The 19,940-nt window shown below is 29.2% G+C and overlaps 1 long non-coding RNA gene and 1 pseudogene across 1 annotated transcript; both read left to right on the forward strand.

Moving 5' to 3' along the window:
• Window positions 1-4,469: 4,469 nt before the first annotated feature.
• LOC127904478 (40S ribosomal protein S4-like) lies at window positions 4,470-4,894 on the forward strand (annotated as a pseudogene).
• A 634-nt stretch (window positions 4,895-5,528) lies between these two features.
• Window positions 5,529-19,803, forward strand: LOC112324666 (uncharacterized). The gene is made up of 2 exons (XR_008057705.1): window positions 5,529-6,040; window positions 16,100-19,803. It is a non-coding gene; the product is annotated as an uncharacterized LOC112324666 (long non-coding RNA).
• The last annotated feature ends 137 nt before the right edge of the window (window positions 19,804-19,940 follow it).

Consider the following 19,940-nt stretch of genomic DNA (forward strand, 5'->3'; position numbering starts at 1 on the left):
TACTATGTCGGGTGGATTTTTCTTCCAAAAAAAAAAAATATTTTGATGTTGTTAATAATTTTTTATAAAAAAAAAATGAATCGTTAATTTAATATAATTTAGTTAACTTTATAGGTTCAAAAACAATCATACAACTTATAAAAATATAATTTAACTAAAAAAAATTTTAAGATCACATCTTTTTTTTAATAGATAACAACTTATTGGATTGATTTAGGTCAATTCGGGTTAACATATCAAATCTACGACCTAGATTATAAGATTATGATAACTCAATATAAAGCAAATCAAAATAAATTATGATGCATAATCATCAATCAACTCAATGTTAAAGGAATAAATTAAAAATAAATAATTAAAAAGGGACCTAAAAAAGTTACCCGAGTTAACTTGTCATACTTTTGATCCAGGCCATAAAACTGAGATAACCTCATGAAAAGTAAATTGAAGCAAATTATGAATTTCAACCATCAACCAGCTCAATATTGAAGGATGAGATTAAAAAGAAAATCAATTAAAAAACAACATAAAAATGACTCAATTCAATTCACTAAAGTCATGACCAGAGTCATCAAACTGAGATAATCTCATCGAAAAAAAATAAAAAAAAATGACTTGATTTAACCTGGGTTGACCTGCCAAATCCACGAAATGATCATGAAATTAAGATAACCCTATAAAAAATAAAAAAAAAATTATGAAACTTAATTCTTAATCGCTTTTATCGGATCCAATATTGAACGATGAAACTTGTAAAAGTTTTAATTAAAAAAACAACAAAAAAGATAAGTCAAGTTAATCTACGTTAAGCCATTAAGCACTATTTACAGGTCATGAGGCTGTGATAACATAATAAAAAGCAAACCAAAATAAATTATGAAGCCTAATTCACAACCAAACACAAAATTAAATGATGAAGTTGGGGGAAATGTCAATTAAAAAAAGAAAAAAATTAAGTCAATCGGGTTAACCCATTAAACCTGCGACCTGAGTCATGAGACGGGGACAACCCAATAAAAAGTAAATCAAATGTTAAAGGACTCATGACAGATCATGAGATTGAGGTAACCTTTTATAAAAAAAAATGACCCGATTTAACCAAAGTTAAAACGTCAAAACCCATGACCTTGATCGTGAGATCAAGATATCTTCATAAAAAGCAAATCAAAACAAATTATGAAGCTCAATCCCCAATTGACCCTGAGTTGAATGATGAAATTAGAAAAAAAAATCAATGAAAAAAGGACACAAAAAATGATTCGAGACAACTCGAGTTAATCTGTTAAGCACTATTCTCGGGTCATGAAACTGGAATAACAAAATAGAAAGTAAACAAAACAAATCATGAAGTCTAATTCCTAATGAACCCAATATTTAAACGATGAAATTGAAAAAAAAATTATAAAGAAGAAGAAGAAGAAAAATGAGTCAATCGGGTTAAACTGTCAAATTCGCGACCTGTGTCATGAGAGTGTGATAACTCAATATTCCAATGAATAATGCTTTTGTGAGGAGGGGTTCCGTAAAGCCACAATCAACCCAATATTAAAAGATAAAATTGAAAAAAAAAAGTTAATTGAGAAAAAAAAACTGAGACAGCCGGGTTAACCCGTTAAAACCGTTATCCGTTTCACGAAAGTATAATAACTCAATAAAAAAAATATAATATTAAAGGATAAAAAAAAAAAAAAGTAAAACACTATTCCAATGAATAGTTCTTTGTGGAGAGGGGTACAATAAAACCCCTTCTCTTTTATTTATAATCAATAAAGATAAAATTAAAAAAAAAATTGATTGAAAAAAAATTAAAAAAGAAAAAAAAAAGTAAAGTATTGTTTTAATTAGCAATGTTTTTGTGAGAAAGGGTATAATAAAACCCCCTTCTTTTTTATTTTATAGTTAATAATATACAAACTAGTTTAATGGAGGCGCTACATTATGCTTTGAATAAAACAAAAGTGAACATGCCACGTAAAACTAATTGATATTATTATTAAACCACGATTAATAGGTTAATTTTAAAACATGTTGATCCGGCATTTTTCTAGCTTAGATTTAAAAATACACTATATAAAAATTGTCCCAGCATGACTTAATCAACCTGAGATATTCAAAGATAACTTGAATAATCAATAAAAAATATGTTTTGATTTTAAAAAAAATTCAAGATAACTTTTATTTTTTATATTGAGAATGCAACATATTAGATCGGTCAAGCTTCATGACTTAATTCACTAAATTCGCGACCCAATGATGGATTTTAATGGGTTTAAGAACTTTGTTTTTCTTAAACTATTTTGTACTTAATTATATGATAAAAAAAAATAAACGCTCTTAAAATCGAGTACAAATCATGTACAAATTAAATGTCGAGATGTGTTATTTGAAATTGTGATAACCTCCTAAAAAATAAATCGAAATAATTTATGAAGATAAATTCAAAATTAAGAAAATATTAAATAATAAAATTAAAAAAAATGATGAAAATAAACTTTTAAAAAAGAGGAAATGCAAAAAAAGAAGAAGATAAAAATGAAAAAAAAAAAAAAAAGCAACCTCCTTAACAGAGATGCGCTGCCCCAAGTTTTTTTAGTATGGAAAGTATAATGTAAATCTAATATATATATGATATAAAAACAACAAAAAATTATCTTGACCCTCTAACAGTTTGCATTGGAATTTTAAAAAGTTATACATCTTATCGTTTATACTGTTCATAATATCTTACACACTAATGAGTGAACTTGGTCCAAAAAAAAAATATTACAAGTTTGTTATTATAATTAATTTAATATATATCTAAATTGTTGGAGAAAAAATAATTGATTTACACATCTCTCGCCGTCGATGGCCTCCATTCACCACTGATCACCAATCCCCCTATTCTCTCTCTTACCAACCACACCACCTACGACCTTCCCTTAACTCCTATCAATACCAATAAATGAACAAATTTCAATCATTTTGAAGATGAGCTAGAGAACATATCTAAAAATTGCAGAAATTACTCCAAATTTTTTCTCCTCGTGAACCACAAGGGTAAGGATTTTTATAGCAAATAATAGACCTGTAAATTTTCAAAATCAACAATGGAGCATTGATAGACCCATATATAACCCGCAATTCAATTTCAAAGCTATTCTTGAAAAATCCATGATTGTATAAATGTTCAAAAAATATCATAAAAATTCAATTTTTAATTTCAAAACTATGTAATAATCATTCCAAACTTAGAATTTCCTCATAGCAATCCAGTTGAAGGAGTACATAAAAATAGGGATGTTTATGGGTTGAGTTTTGATCCATAGTTATATCTAACTTAACTTTTGATATTTTATAAAATATAAATTTGATCTTTTTTTTTTATTTTGAATCTGAGTGAGTTGGATGTATCTGGTTGGGATAAAATTTTTATTGATATTACATGTATTCGTAGGTTGGGCATGTTAATTCTTTTATTTTTTGATTATTCTAAGAAAAATGTAGGGTTGCAACTAGATAAAATTCCAAAAATGCATATATTAAGGATAACATAAAAATTATCAAAAATTCAACATAAAAACAAAACAAAACAAAAATTACAGTCAAACATTTTATCAAACATTTAGGGTGTAATATGATACAAAGACATGCTAGTAGAAAGAGACTTTAAAGTGCTTTTGAGTTTGTGATTTAATTAAGAAAATAAAAGTTTAATCTGAATTCTTGAAATTCTCATTTGTTTTCTCATGGTCTCTTCATCATCAAATATAAAATATTGAAATTATAAAATGCATTATCACTTCGTCAAATCAAACTTTAAATAAGAGGTGGTTGCGAGTGTGAAGGCAAGAGGAAAAAAAAGTTAAGAGAGAGATGAAAAATATATTATTTATACCAAGAACTCGAGTTATTTATATTGGGTTATACGGGTAGGGTCAAATTAGTTGAATTTCAAAAATCTAATATTAAATCTTATAATTTAATTAGAAATAATTAATTTGACATCAATGATAATAATTTAATTCCTAATAATTAATTAATGGGCAATATAACACAATTGATACGATTAAAGATACTGTATAAAAAATAAATTTTTGTATAATGCAAATTTGATATATAAAAAATACTTGTAAAACATTGATAATTCTTTTTAACTAATCTTATGTTATTGGCTAAAAGAATCACAAATCTGATAAGCAAAGAGTAGTTAATTTAAGATAAATGGTATATAATGTATTTGTTAAAAAAATCATTTTAATTCAATAGCTTAAGCTGTTAGGTGGAGTCTCAAGATATGATGTATATTATTCTTTAAAACACCTCCTCAAGTCCTCCTCAAGTCAAAACCCTACGAGCTTGAAACTTGTACAGATTCATATTATTTTATGTTTAATTTTTTTTTATCAAATAAATAAAAATAATGAAATTCAAACTCTTAATTATTTAGTCATTAAAATTTTTATACTATATCAAAGAATCAAAGATAATCACAGCCCAGCAGGGTCACCAACATCTTGAGCTATACAGTTGCAAAATGGCTTGGAGGGTTGAAGAAGCACTTGAAGAGGCTTAATGCTCCAAAACATTGGATGCTTGATAAACTTGGTGGTGCTTTTGCCCCCAAGCCCTCATCCGGACCCCACAAGTCTAGGGAATGCTTGCCTCTGATTCTCATTCTGCGAAACAGGCTCAAGTATGCTTTGACATACCGTGAAGTGATTGCTATTTTGATGCAGAGACATGTTCTTGTTGATGGGAAGGTTAGGACAGATAAAACCTACCCATCTGTTTCATGGATGTTGTGTCAATCCCAAAGACAAATGAGAGCTTCCGTCTCCTCTATGACACCAAAGGCCGCTTCCGGCTCCACTCCCTCAGAGATGATGATGATAAATTTAAGTTAGTGGATTGAATTAGTTATTTGATATATTATTAGAATTTTGATAATTAAATGGTGAGTTTTATTGTTTTTATTTATTTGATAAAAATTAAATATAAAAAATATGAGTTTATACAAGTTTCAGTATTAATATTTTTTGTTTTTTCTAATTTTTTTTAAAAAAACAAATAAATAAAGTTTAGGATAATAATTCATTTTCAAATATATGCGAGTTTGACAAACTACTTAAAAATAAACCAAGATAACCTTCACAAGACAGGTTTAATTTTTCTCTATTACGATGATGTATATCTATTTTTAGGATTTTTTTCTAAAAAAATTGATTTTTCTTTCATATGATATTGACTTAATTATTAAAGAGTTTTTAAATTTAAAAAAGAGGATTTTTTTACATATATTGAATATAATTTCATCATGAAAATATTGAATAAATTATTAGAAGATAAATAATCTAATACCACAAGCCTTTACTTAGCCTTCAAGCTCATAAGATAAAATCGAACTTCATCGGTATACAATTTGAAGAGCCCGTTTGGGTGCAGCTGGAAACTTCATCGGCAATTCAAGTCATATTGACAAGTTCAAAAAATCAGCAACAACAGTGGCTTTCAGCTTTTTATCTTGTTTCCGCAATATAGACTATAGAGTAAAGCTGTGAAAGAGATGGGCAATTATTTCAAATGCAATAATTGTGTTGTATTATAAACCATTAATAAGATAATGGCGTAGACTGTAGCTGAGAGCAGCCGATAAGATAATGGCGTAGACTGTAGCTGAGAGCAGCCGGCTACATGGGGTTCAGCTCTTGTTTCCATAATATATAATCTGGAATTGCACTACAGCTATTTAAGCCCCATTCAGCTCTTATGCAACCACCTAGCTCCCCCACCCCAAACCTTTAAGTTAAATATGCATTTGACTGTGGATGGGGAGACTAAATTTCAAAATATTGAAAGCTTTTCTTCAGCTATTTCTTCACAACATATCTTTCCAGTTCTTCTGCCTTCCTGCCATCTCCTAAATAATTAAAGCCCTGTTCTTTACCGTATGATACACAGAACCATTGCCTCAGTATCCAACTCATGACTTTCTTCATCCGGTTTCCTGAAGAAAAAGTAGAAGAACTGCTGCATAACCATCTCCACCCTCTCTCAGCAGGTTTGTCTTCTCCGTTGTGTCTCGCTTTCCTTTTATTTCACTTCTGCATGCTCTGTGTTTCCTCTCCCTTCTCTGTCGACTTGGCCTTAAGAAGAGCTAGCTGAGTGATATTACGTGAAAAAAAGTTAAAAGTTCCTCTCTTATTATGCTGCTTTCTGTGGTTGTTCTCCTCTCTCTCCCCTGTCTTTTTGTGCATTAAATACATATGATTATTGAATATCAATGCATTAAATGCATTATTTAAGGTTCTTCTTCCTTTACATCATTGCATAGACAGAGCATTTTATGCAACCTTGAGGGGTTGGCGTAGCGGATGCCGTCTGGGTTCTGACGGTTTGCTCCCTTCCAGTCTCAAATTCGAGTCTGCTTCCCGCAGCGAGACCATGGACTGCATGCTGTGTACGGTAAAAATTTGTTTTTTAAAATATTTTTAATTTATAATTAAATTAAAATAATAAAATTTTTAGTTTTTAAAATTAATTTTTGATATCTAAAACTAAAAAAAAAAATTGAAGTGAAATTTTTTTTTCAAATTTTAAAAAATATAATTCAACTATAATCTCATATACTTTTTAATTTGTTACATGTAAGTTAGCCCAGAATATCAATAAATGCATAATAAAGAAACCTAATTGAAAAATCCAGAAGAATATGAGACAACTCTCACTAACCAATCAAACAAAACGTAAAAGAACAATTATACAAACCATATAAAACACGTAGCCAAAATACTGTAGAGTTTACTGTGTACACAGAGTCACAGACACAAAAAACTATTCATTATGACAGTAGAATTACGCTTGTCCTTTGAAGAAAATTTCGTTTGCCTTGGTTTTGGGTGGTTTCGTCTTTTCCGATTAGTTATTAAAGATTTGTAAATTGTTATTTTATAATTTTATTTTTTTATAAATAGTAAAAATATATTTATTTACCCCTACAATGAAAAAAAATTTGAATAGCTGGCCAACGGTATTTATGCCTTGATGTTTTTTTACAAAATTACACATTGACTTTTATGCCCTTATAGTTGGGAATAAAGAGAAGCTTATCTTTTCACATATGTTTTTTTTTTGTTTTGAACTTTTTACTCTTAATAATTATTTTTTAATAAAAAAATGCAAGGACGTGGACATCATATGTTAGCGCGTGGGAGGCGCCTGCGCCTTTTAGGGCTCATACAACGCCTCTCGATAGCCAAATCTGTTATTCCGTCGTTTCATTAGAAGCAATGCCTCTTCTTCTTTTTCTTGGTGCAACGCGTGATGATGGTTGGTGAGTAGTTTGTCATCGATAGTGGTTTTGTTTCTTCTTTCTTTTCTCTCTCTTGCAGAAAAAAATCACTCATGTCCTCTTTTCTTTTTATTTTTCAAGTTCGGTCCTTATGTTTCTGATTGCTTATTTTAGTCCTTAGTCTTATGGAAAATTTCTTCATGTTTTCAATTTAGTCCTTAAATTACAATTTGTCATATTTTTTTTTCTAATTCGGTCTTTTTTTTTCTAGTTTGGCTCTTTTTTTAGAGTTTTGTTGTTTTCAATTTCATCATTCAATCAAAGTTTATATTGTATTATTTTTTCAGTTTAGCCCTCATCCTTTTGATTTTTTTTCCTTTTGTTAAAGTTTTTTTCTTTTAAATTTAACCCTCCAATTTAATTTTCTTTATGCCCTCTAATTTTATATTTTCATTTTAACCCTCATTCTTTTAGTTAATTTTTTTTTTGTATGATAGATTTTTTTCTCTAGTTTCATCATTTGGCGTTTAATTTGTTGAGAATTAAGCTTCATAGTTTTTTCTTTTACTGTACTTTTGATCTAATGACACAAGTCATGAGATTTAAGGGTTTATACGATTAGGGATTTTATCATACTGTCTAGCTTACTTTTTTTTTAAATATTGATTTTGTGGTTAATCTTAATTTTTTTTCTATTGATTTATCCCGACCCCATGACCTAAACCATGGGTCTTGCAGCCTTTTTTGGATTGAGTTTTTTTTTTAAATGTTTTGTTTTGTATATATCTTTTGAAGAAATTCTTTTATTTTTGTACAGGTAAGCTTTATTTTATAAAAAATATTTATTTTGAAATAATATTTCTAATATGTTCGGCTTCACGTAGTATTTTTTCCCCTTTTATTTTATTCATTCAGTTTCATATGTATTTCTATTTCTATTATCTTTTATTGATTTTAATAAACAAATTTAGTAGACACTAACGAATCTCAGTCTCATTGTTTAGGTCATGAGTTTCTTAGGCCTTTTTTGAATTGAAGTTTTTTCTTTTAAAATGTTTTGTTTTGTATTTAATTTTTGAAGAAATATTTTTGTTTTTATATAGATACGCTTTATTTTATATAAAATATTTATTATTTTGAAATAATATTTCTAACGTGTCCGACATTGCATAGTATTTGTTTTCATACTCAATTTTTCATGTTTCTCTTTTTGTTATTGTTAACGATTTTTTTTATTAACATTGGTGATTATCAATTTATTTGATTAAATGCATATATAAGATTTTCAATTTATGTAAAGAAAACATATTAAAATAGTCTGTCTACAAGAGTTTGTTTTTAAAAAAATTATGACCCGTGACGGAGTACGAGTCAAATATCTAGTATTATATATTTAAGATGTAGACATGATTATTATTCACAATGCATAATCATCATCTTTTGAACATTATATTAATTATTGTATAATATAAATATAGATTTGTGTAGAAGATTATTAAACATGGTCATTTGAACGATTTTCTTGTTAAAAAATGAATCTTATAATGGGTTTTATCTTTTTGTCACAGATTTGTTCATCACCTAATTGATCAATATAAAATCACAAATTAATTCATATTCACATTATAAAATCAAATTGCTTGAACAATTAACAAAAACTATAAACTCGTGCGAGTTACACTGTAGTAATTAACACAATTTATTGTAGATTGCTACAGTAAAATTACTTTTTTTTTCTTGAGTGAGGAAAAAAAAGGCTTGAGGCTTGGAATTCTTTGGTCTTTTCCATTGGCCCATTGATCATTAAATGATTGTTTGGGGGTGAATGTATTTTTTTCATTTGCTTACATAGTAAAAACACTCTTTTATCCATAGAGTAAAAAAACTTTAGAATTGTAGCTGAAGGATTTTCTTGACTTTTTACAATTATGTTAACAGTTAAAATACTTTTTTTGACCCTAATATCAAAAAATTATTGGGCTACTAGACAAGGGTTTTTAGTTTTTCAATTACCTATGTATAGTAAAAACACGCATTTAACCTTAGAAAAGATATTAAAAAATAAGCTTTGTTTTTGGGGATATTTTTGTACTTTCACACAAATATTTTGTGTAATTAACAAGGTCATGGGGGATACTTTGGTATTTTCACATTTACTTTTGAATTTTTAAATCAGAAAAGCTGCTGACACGTGTTCAACACGCGCTAGTGAGTGGGGTGACGTCCGTGCCATTCAAACGGCGTGGACTTTCTTGACTTTAGAATTGTAGTTGAAGGACTTTCTTAACTTTTTACAATTATGTTAACAGTTAAAATACTTTTTTTGACCCTAATATCAAAAAATTATTGGGCTACTAGACAAGGGTTTTTAGTTTTTCAATTACCTATGTATAGTAAAAACACGCATTTAACCTTATAAAAGATATTAAAAAATAAGCTTTGTCTTTAGGGATATTTTTGTACTTTCACACAAATATTTTGTGTAATTAACAAGGTCATGGGGGATACTTTGGTATTTTCACATTTACTTTTGAATTTTTAAATCAGAAAAGCTGCTGACACGTGTTCAACACGCGCTAGTGAGTGGGGTGACGTCCGTGTCATTCAGGCGGTGTGGGAGATGCCACTAGGTAGCAAAATTCGGCCTTTCATCGTCTCTCTAGATGCACAATCGTGTCATTTTCCATACAAAGTGGCGTGTGAAGACTTATGGTGGTCGGATTGTCACAAATCCTTTGTTATTTTTTCCTTTTTCTCTCTCTCATGACAGATAAAGTATATCATTATCCTCTTTGTTTTTTGTTTGTCAATTTTATTCTTCATTCTTTTAATTTCTTATTTCGTTCTTATTCATTTTATAGAAGATTTTTTTGTTTTTCAATTTAGTCCTTTAATTACAATTGCTCATATTTGTTTTTTTATTTCAGTGCTCGTTCTTTTAATTTCTTATTTTGTTTTTATTCATTTTATATAAGTTTTTTTTGTTTTTCAATTTAGTCCTTTAATTACAATTGCTTTTTTTTTCATTGCTCGTTCTTTCAATTTCTTATTTCATTCTTGTTCCTTTTATAGTTTCAGTCCTTATTCTTTTAATTTCTTATTTCATTCTTATTCCTTTTATAGAATTTTTTTTGTCAATTTAGTCCTTCAATTACAATTTCTCATTTTTTTTAAAATTTCAGTCATCATTCTTTTAATTTTTTATTTCAATCTTATTCCTTTTATACAAGTTTTTTTTTTCAATTTAGTCCTTCAATTACAATTTCTCATATGTTTTTTTTTCATTTTGGTCCTTATTTTTTTTCTTGGCCCTTTTTTTGAAGTTTTTTTGGCTCTCAATTTTATTTTTCAATCAAAGTTTTTTTGGTTTTATTTTTTCCAGTTTAACTCTCATTCTTTTGATTTGTTTTTTCTGTTGTTAAATCTTTTTTTTTTTCAATTCAATTTAAGCCTCCAATTAAAAAATTTAATTTGCTCTCTAATTAATATTTTTTTCACCTGAATTTTTTCTATATCTTTTTGTGTAATTGATTTTTTTTTGTTTCATTTTTCGACATTTGATTTGTCAGGGATTCGATTCTGTGCAATCTTATCGTTCTGCTTTATTTTTTAAAAACAAAATATTAGTTTTGTGATTATCTTCAATTTTTTTTTCTGTGGGTTTATTTAGGTCACGAGTATGGCATGCTAGTTTTTATTATAAGTTTATTTTTAGAATTGTTTTGTTTGTGTTTTATTTTTCAAGATATTATTTTAATTCATATGTATTTTTTTTATACAAATGAACTTTATTTTTTAAAATAAAAAATATTCATTTTTAAATAATATTGTTGATGTGTTGGGCCTTCCATAATATTATTTTTCAGGGCATGAGTTTATTCAATCAATTTCTTTATCTTTTAGGTTATAAGTTTTTTAGGGTGTGAATTTATCTTTAATCGACTTAAATAAACAAGTTTAATAAATAAAATCGGGTGACTGTATAATTTTGTGTGATTGAATATCTTGATTTACATTCATCTTTTATTTTTTTAATTTCTCTTTTGATTATTGTTAATGATTTTTTTTCATTTATTTACATAAATAACTATCTATTTATTTAATTATATACTTACATAGGCTTTTCAATTTATAATTTGAACTTTTTTATATAAAAAAACACATTAAAATAACCTATATACTCTGTATTTTTTTTAAAAAAAATTACAACTCAAGACGGAGCACGAGTTTGGTAGCCAAGTTAATAATAGCTACTTGTTACGTGGAAAAAAATAAAAGTAAATTGATATCTAATAATAAATAAACAAACATGGAGTACTTAAAAATCAAATTATTAAATATAGATGTTGGACTGCTTTAGCAGATCTTGCTCTATTTGTTTTCATGTTTTAAAAGTATTTTTTTAAAAAAATTAATTTTTTCTTATTTCAAATTAATATTTCTTTAGTGTTTTCAAATCATTTTGATGCACTGATGTTAAAAATAATTTTTTATTATTTTAATACATTTCTTAGTGAAAAATATTTTGAAAAGCAACTACAACCACATTTCCAAATATTCATGATAAATAAAAAAAAACATGAAAAATTAGAATGGCACTGGACAGTTGAAGAAACACGTAGATGTTATAGTGTAAAGAAACTTGTGAATTTTTATAATAAGTGTGTGTATATATATATATATATAATTTTTTCAACTATTAAATATGAAATTAACTTATAAAAAACTAGTAAAAAAATACTTTTTTTTTTTAAAAAATTATAATAAGTATATATATGAATTTATCAACTATTAAATATGAAAATAATTTATAAAAAACAAGTAAAAAAATTAAATATATAATTGAAGCACGTGATGAAAAAAAATGCAAATTACATAAAAAAACAAATTAAAAAAATCCAAAAGAAAAAAGGTTGTTGCCCATCATTATCCCAAATTCTTAAACAAGGTCTCGAAAATTTGGTATACTCGAAAACATGAGGATTTCCTCGCTTTGAGCCCACAAGAGAGCTAGGTATTGGTTTTCTAGCCTTATAGCCCATTTTTGAGATAGCCTTCCATTCGGGTATATGAATATCATTTGTTTTTTTTTTTTCAATATTGCAAATTAGTGTTCTTAAGAAAATATATGATCAAATAATGTTTTCTCATCCAGTATTTGAATCCCATTAAATCTTGATATGAGTCACTCAATTGGATGTATTGATTCATACATTAAATTTATAATTTTAGATTTTAAAAATTTATTTTTGCGTTTCAAAAGCGTTTTTGAAAAAAATAATTTGTTTAATTTTTTTTTATTATTTAAAATTAATTTTTTAATGTTTTTTATATCGTTTTAATATGCTGATATAAAAAAAAGTATTATAAAATTAAAAAAAAATTATTTTAATATATTTTCAAATAAAAAATATTTTCAAAATTAAGCTACCAATACAACATAAGCTATAAATCTTATACATTCTAATGGAAACAAATTAATTTTGGGGAAACATGGGCTTCAACGTTTCAAATGAAGCATGTTGATGAGTCCTAAACGCTCAATTTCACCTAAAAAAACTTGTGCTCAGGGTCCCAAATTTATAAGTAGCTAGTTTAATTTTAAAACTAACCTAACAATTTCATAAAAAAAGGGAAATTGGATCAGGTTCAACAATTATTTACTATTATAATGAATTTTTAAATCCTACATTTTAACTCAGCTTGATTGTCACCAACTTAAAAAAAATAAAAAATTAAACCTAATTAATTACTACTAGGAGGGAGTAAAAAAACTAAAAAATCAAGAAAAAAATAACCAAAAAAACCGAAACGTGAAAAAAACATAAAAATCGATTAAAATTTTAAAAAAACCGACCGGTTCGGTTTTATAAATCTAAAACCGAAAAAACCAAACCCAAACAAAAAAAAACAGGAAAAAACCCGAGCAAAATCGGAAAAAAACCGAGCCAAACCGAAAAAACCGAGCCAAACCGGTTTGAACCGTTTTTGTCCTGAAAACCAAACCGAAACCGGTTTCGATTTGAACCAGTTTCAGTTTTGTTTTTTTTAAAAAATTTCGGTTTGATTACTTTTTTTTGATAAAAATCGAAACAAACCGAAAATAACTACCCCTAATTAGTACGTGGAAAAGAGCTCACATTTTTTTTTTTTTCATTTTTAATACTTTTTAATTTAAATATGGATTGGCTCTCATGCATCTTTCTCTTTTCTCGTTAGCTAAACAGCTGAATAAATAGCAAGTCGCACCTTTTTTTCTTCTTCTTTTCCACCCTTCCTTCCATCAAATATATCCTAAACTAACTAATTTGAAATGATTTAATCAATTAATTAAACCTCAGAGTTTGATTTGCTGGTTGTAAATAGGGGCAAATTGAATTCATATTAGAAAATCTTCAGCTAATTCTTTTCTTATTTTTTCATTCAAAGGCCCTTAAAGCTTTATAGACAACCAGAAACAGCGTCCGGTGTCATCTTTGGAGCTCTTATCTACTTAATTTAGTGCTTGCTAGCTTGTAAATAGATATGTAAGGTGTAACTCTCAAATTTAATTTAACTACTTACATACTGTGCGTATCTCTCTAATTAAAATCTTGATTGTAAAATAAAATAAAATAGAACCAGATAATTTTTTTTTCTAAAATTACAATTTTATAACAAACTCTAAAACATGTTGGTAACTCATAGTGGATTTTATGAATCCCCTCACAAAAAACATAGTGAGTTCGAAGTTCACAATGTTTTTTTAATCTCTCATCCCTTTACTTTATTTTTTATTATTATTTTGGTATGATCGAACCAAATTATAGGTCAATTTAAGTTAATTTATTAAAAAAAAATGAAATTAAAAGATAAGGGATTAAAGTAAAAAAAACATTAAAAAATAGGTGGTTTTTTTCCAACTATGAAAGTAATGTTCATTGTAGTCTTTATACTTTCCAACTTATAAATATTGTATCCTTTCAATTTTTAAAATTTCAAAACAAAGTCAATTTTAGATCAAAAATTTATTTTTCTAATTTTAAATCCTTGGCTTTAGCGAGGAGAGAGAGAGAGTTGTCAAATTCTTGTGGTAGAAAGACAACATTGACTTTAATTTTGACTATCAAAATGATTTTTCTTGGTATCAACAAGTTTTATTTGGTAAGAGGAGTTTCGTTTATGTGTTTTTTACCTTTAAATTGTCTAAAAAATCATATCTAAGCTCGAGAAGATTTTTATTTCGGATTAATTTCGAGTTTTTGTGTAGATTTTTAGGTTTTTTAGGCTATTAATGAATTTATTAAGATATCTAAAATATTTTAAATTAAAATAGATTAAAAATTGAATTATAGAATAAAAAATCACCGGACTGAAATTGATGGCTACCATATTAGTCAAAATTTAGAGAAAAACGAACAAAGTGTCATCTGACTATTTTTGTTTCAAAAATATTTGGAGTGAACTATAAAAAAATGCTCATGCCCTCGAGACTACGCGCGGGCCCTCTCGGGATGGAAAAATGGTAACCTAACATCGATACTCGCATGCATTATTTTACATTTTAAAACCACTAACTTTTAGGAGTTTCTAGGGCCTGGCCACAGAATGATGTACAGAGGGATCAGAGAAGGTCCCTCCACTGGAACAGCTTGCCAAGTGCTCATAACATACAAACGTAAAGAAGTCAAAAAAGGAGAGGATGTGCTTATCTTTATTTGTTTGGTCAAAAGAAGCGGAATAAAATAATAAAATCAATACCAAAATAATGCTTTCCGAACTCCCTTGAAAAATTCTCCATTCCTCTTTCGAAGCACACAACCTGCAATAAGGCAATTCTTTAGCTAGAGATGCATGATTTCCTCTAATCCTGCATTTTAATCCCAGTTGTATAAAATCCTTTAGACTTGTTGGTCAAGAATTTGTTTATAACGAAAGGAACATGGCAGATTGTTGCTAATTACTACATATAATTAAAATGGAGATTTATGATTTTATAACGAAATCATGGAGATTTTATGATTTCTGTGACTGACACAAACATATAATTAAAAAGTTCAACTAGTTTTTCCCTTAATGGTCTCTGATGTCAATTAAACAAGTCCTTAATAGAAAATTAAGCCCTTCAAATGATGAGGATGTTGTACTAGATATATCTGCTTCGGCTTTCCTGCCCAAATAGGGAAAACACGTAATCCTGTCTAGACAAGATTAGGGTCCCAAAAAGGATAATTTCAAGAATTTGCTGCCATCTCCACATATTGGAGGAAAATCAAGAGACAACACGTGAGATGATACCAATCATAGCTAGTTGTCTTTATTCTTTCTTTCGATAGAACTGGGCTCCTCTCCCAGTTGATGTTGGAATGGTATTTGGCCTTTTGTAGTCTGTTCTATCCATTAATGCATGCCTTTCAGTTCGTTTGGATCACAGAAAGTTATGCTTAATGTTTTTTTGGCATCGTTGTTTTATCCTCTCATACTATATATATGATTATGAATATCTCGTTTTTTTTTTGGGTGCAAAAAAAGGAAAATAAATAAATTAAAGAGTAGCATTTCTCCATTTTATGCGAGGTAGTTTTAGTTTTTGGATTCAACTATTTTTGTTTTGTTTTGATGGTGAGGATTTATGTGAATCATATATATTTATAAGATCTTAAATAAATCAATTTTTTTTTCTGAGTCTCTTTTCATATTTCTAAATAACAAGTGAAAGAATAAATATTCTGGCGCCTGTGCATGCATGCCAATGCCCCAAAATTAGGATCGAATAACTTCTTTTTCCATGAAAGATAAAATACCTTCAATTATGGGAATTGATGATCAAAACATCTTTGATTGAACTAGTCGATAACAACACGTACGGTGAGGACATTAGAGAGATTTATATGGTGAAGATGAGCTGAAGTCGACTATAGGGAGAAAAGGAAGATGGGGGGGTGACAGGTGGAAAGATTGTAGTCGTCACCGCCCCATGTTCAAGCAGAAAAAGAAAGACCAACGACGACGATGACTGCTGAGGAAAAAGTAGGATAAGATTTTTGTGATGCGGGATTGGCCACCTTTCTGTTTTCTTCTCCATTCCTGTCGTCAACTTGCATGTATGCCCAGTGACTTAATTTTGACTGCAATACTCACATACATGGATCTAACATAGGTACATCAAAGTCAAATGTTGCCAATTTATGCTGATCCTAGCCAGCACCAAGGTTAATCATTCGTACATGCATGGTAGTTTTTTGTTTTGTTTCTGTTGGTAAATTTCAGTTTGCACCCCTCTCTCTTTGGCGGTTTCTTTTGACATTTAAGGTGATTCTATGAATCTATTGACTAATTGTATGTGCGCGGGCGCGCGGTAGTTTCTACATAAATAGCATCACGGCCACTTTTTCAGTGGAGATTTTGATTTGGATATATATATATATATATATATATATATATATCGTGAAATATTTCTTATTATATAGTTTGGAAAACCTTAATTAATATTTACGTTGGCATTCATGCTTATAAGATTAGCCACGATTGATAAAAGTTTGGAATTAAAACTCGAATAAAACTAGGATATATTAAAGGCGCCCAAGTTGCAGCAGAAAAATCAGCAGTCACAAGATGAAAGAGTACACAGCACACACCAGAACAACCGGAAAGAAACTTAGACAGTAACTACATTTCCTTCTATAGCCAAGCAACAAAGTCAGATTCCCTCCCAACCTCTCGCTTAGCTAACACATCAGCAGCAGTGCCATTAGCTTCATGTAAAACATGGACAAACCGAAGATTAATTAGGAAAGAGATTAGAACTAGTGAAAAACTCATCAGCATGTTTTCCATGGCTTAATTTGTAGAAGAACTGTCGAGCCATCCCACAACAATTATTGGAGAATCAGATTCCACAATAAAATTCTGGGCACAAGTTACAGCTTCGTCAGCTGATTTCCGATTGACACCAATTCAGCTTGATTCGAATCCATTTCTCCCAATCCAGCAGAAAATGTTAGAAATGCACATTAACTGGACATGCACAACTCAACTAATTATTCCCTTAACGTCAGACAACATATTCTTTTGACCAAATCAGCTGAGAGTAGTCAGGATAGGGAGAAGAAGAGAACAGAACAACTGTCATGCATCAATGGAGTGAAAATTCATATATATGTCGATCGTGTTAGGTTAGGGATTTCTAGGATGTTAGAGTCACTAAAACGCCCATCAATTGAAGTGGACTGAAGAATAATTAGAAGATGATAGATATGCATATCAAAATCCCACCATGACTTTGTCCTAAAAAGCATTAGCTAGGGTTTTACCATAAAGAGCCAATAACAATTCATGTTATTAATCTAGGATTTCTCCTCTTCGTTGAAAATACACGTAGATTCGTATATCTATGAACAAGATTATCTTTACTGACAAATGACTCCTCAAGCTTACTGAAAAATGAAAATTTTGCTTATAATTAATAAGCTATGAAATTAAAGAGAGGAAAATTAAAAAGTATCATGAATAAGTAACTGTCTTCTAGCATCATTTCTGTTTTCATTTTTTCTTGTTTTAAAAATGTAAAAAACTAACAACCAGTTGTCAAACAGGGAGCTCTCTTGAAAGTTATAATTGTAATTGTTAGTTTATTTTTATAATAAAAAAATCCTAAAAAATATATATTTTTTATTTTCATATCTAAAAAACTGAAAAGCAAAAATAGTAAATATATAGAAACAGTAAACAATACCAAAATGACCTAAATTTCATTGAGGTGAGATTTGTTAGTTCACTAGCTATTTTCGATATCAATTTAGATAGCGATTGTTTATTATGTTGTGATAAAAGCGATAGAGACAATAAAGATAAAAATAATATATCTTCATGTATTTTTTATTTTTAAAGAATAAAAATTAGCTTTAAAATTATCCCAAATTATATATTTTTTTATATCTTTGTTTTTATCTCTTTAATTATATATATATTTTTTTTTTTGGTGTAACATTAATCGAAAGCAACACTAAGTTAGGTTTTCTTTCGTAGAGGTGAGAATCATGTTGTAACTACCCCTCCTTTCCAACATTAATGCACGGTAACTGTAATATTCCTAGACAATGCGAACCGGGATAAATTATCGTAAGTTTCAAGTCGGCACACTTTTCTTTGTAGCTGCACACCAATCTCATGAAAAAGTGTAGGGGTACAGCCAATAGGGCACAGTTTTCTCCTATAAATAGAGGTGTTGGAGATCAATTATGTCATATACAAAAATCCTTGAAGAAAAATAACATACACCAAGGCTCTCTCTCCCCTGTCTCTTCATCCCTTCCACAGTTTTCTCCATAAAAAGATAGGGTTCTCATGAATTCCTTGGAAGCCAAAGCTCTGTTCTCAGGCCCCTAGCTCTATTATGGATACGCATATTTTTTTTTAATGTTTGTGTTTTGAATTATGTGAGGAGGCACTGGTGATGTTGTTGACAGAAGATAGAGAGCACAGATGATGAAATGCATGGAGCTTAATTGCATCTCACTCCTTTGTGCTCTCTAGTCTTCTGTCATCACCTTCAGCCCCTCACTCCGTTTAATTGCTAATAGTCTTACCATATATATATGTTTACTCTTGAGCTTGTTTCTTGAGCATTGAGCAATATTATTACCTTTGCACATGCTCATCTCGAGTTTATGTTTGATTTCTTTACCGAATGCTTGTTGGGAATCTGAATAAAATGTTGTGTTAATTAATTTGATTGTTTCTCCCTCTAATATCTTTTGCAGGTGGCATGGTCCTGATCCTAATGATGCTAGATTTAGTAAAAATTTCCCCTTCCATTCTTCCATGTTGGGAATTAAGGAGCAGTTAATTTTGTAGCTTAAACAGCTAAAGGAGAGGACATTCGTATTAAACACAAATTTGATATCTTCTTCCCTGAGGACACTAAGAATCTCTAGACTGCTTAGTTGTGGTCCTATGGTTCTATGTTTGCTTCTTATAAAAATTATTGCAGGTGAATTTTCTGTGCTGGGAACACCATATGCTGCTCGAGATATAATCAAGTTCCAAGGCACATGACACATGGAGATTTTATAATTCAAGACATGCATCACTAGCATCTTTATCGGTCATTTGCTTAATTTCCAGAAATCAAGAACTAGCATAAGTGGTGGTGTCAATATCGGAAGAGCACGGATTGATAATCTGATACCCCTTTTATCATCTACTCCACCATGATCTGAAGATTTGGATATAGCTTGCAGGTTTCCCTGCAATGCAGATCCGATCTAGAGCTGTAGTAAATTAAAGATGCGGCCGGGTCTACAACACTTCGCTGTTTGATCTCTATAATCTCCATGAGTATTTGACATTTTTTTGTTGTTGTTGTTGATGTTGATCATCATGATCAAGTTGCAAGCTTCTTCATTTGAAACCAGGGTTTGGCTATTTGTCAAGAATAACAGACTCCATTCATGTATTCATGCTCTATGCATACGCAATTCATAGAATGATAGTACTGAGCTGATGATCAATAATCAAGAAAATGTTCATCGAGCTGGTTAATTGTTTTCTAATCGCTTTTGTCCTTTCTCCAGAATGTTGTTCCCAGTGACTTTTCAACCATTCTGGATAATGTTAGCTAGCTACTTCAAATTGGTAGATTTGTCACGTATGCTTGCACTCCTCTATACCTGAAGCTAATAAGAAGTAT

Source organism: Populus trichocarpa, chromosome 17 (assembly GCF_000002775.5).
Source record: "Populus trichocarpa isolate Nisqually-1 chromosome 17, P.trichocarpa_v4.1, whole genome shotgun sequence".
Lineage (NCBI taxonomy): Eukaryota > Viridiplantae > Streptophyta > Magnoliopsida > Malpighiales > Salicaceae > Populus > Populus trichocarpa.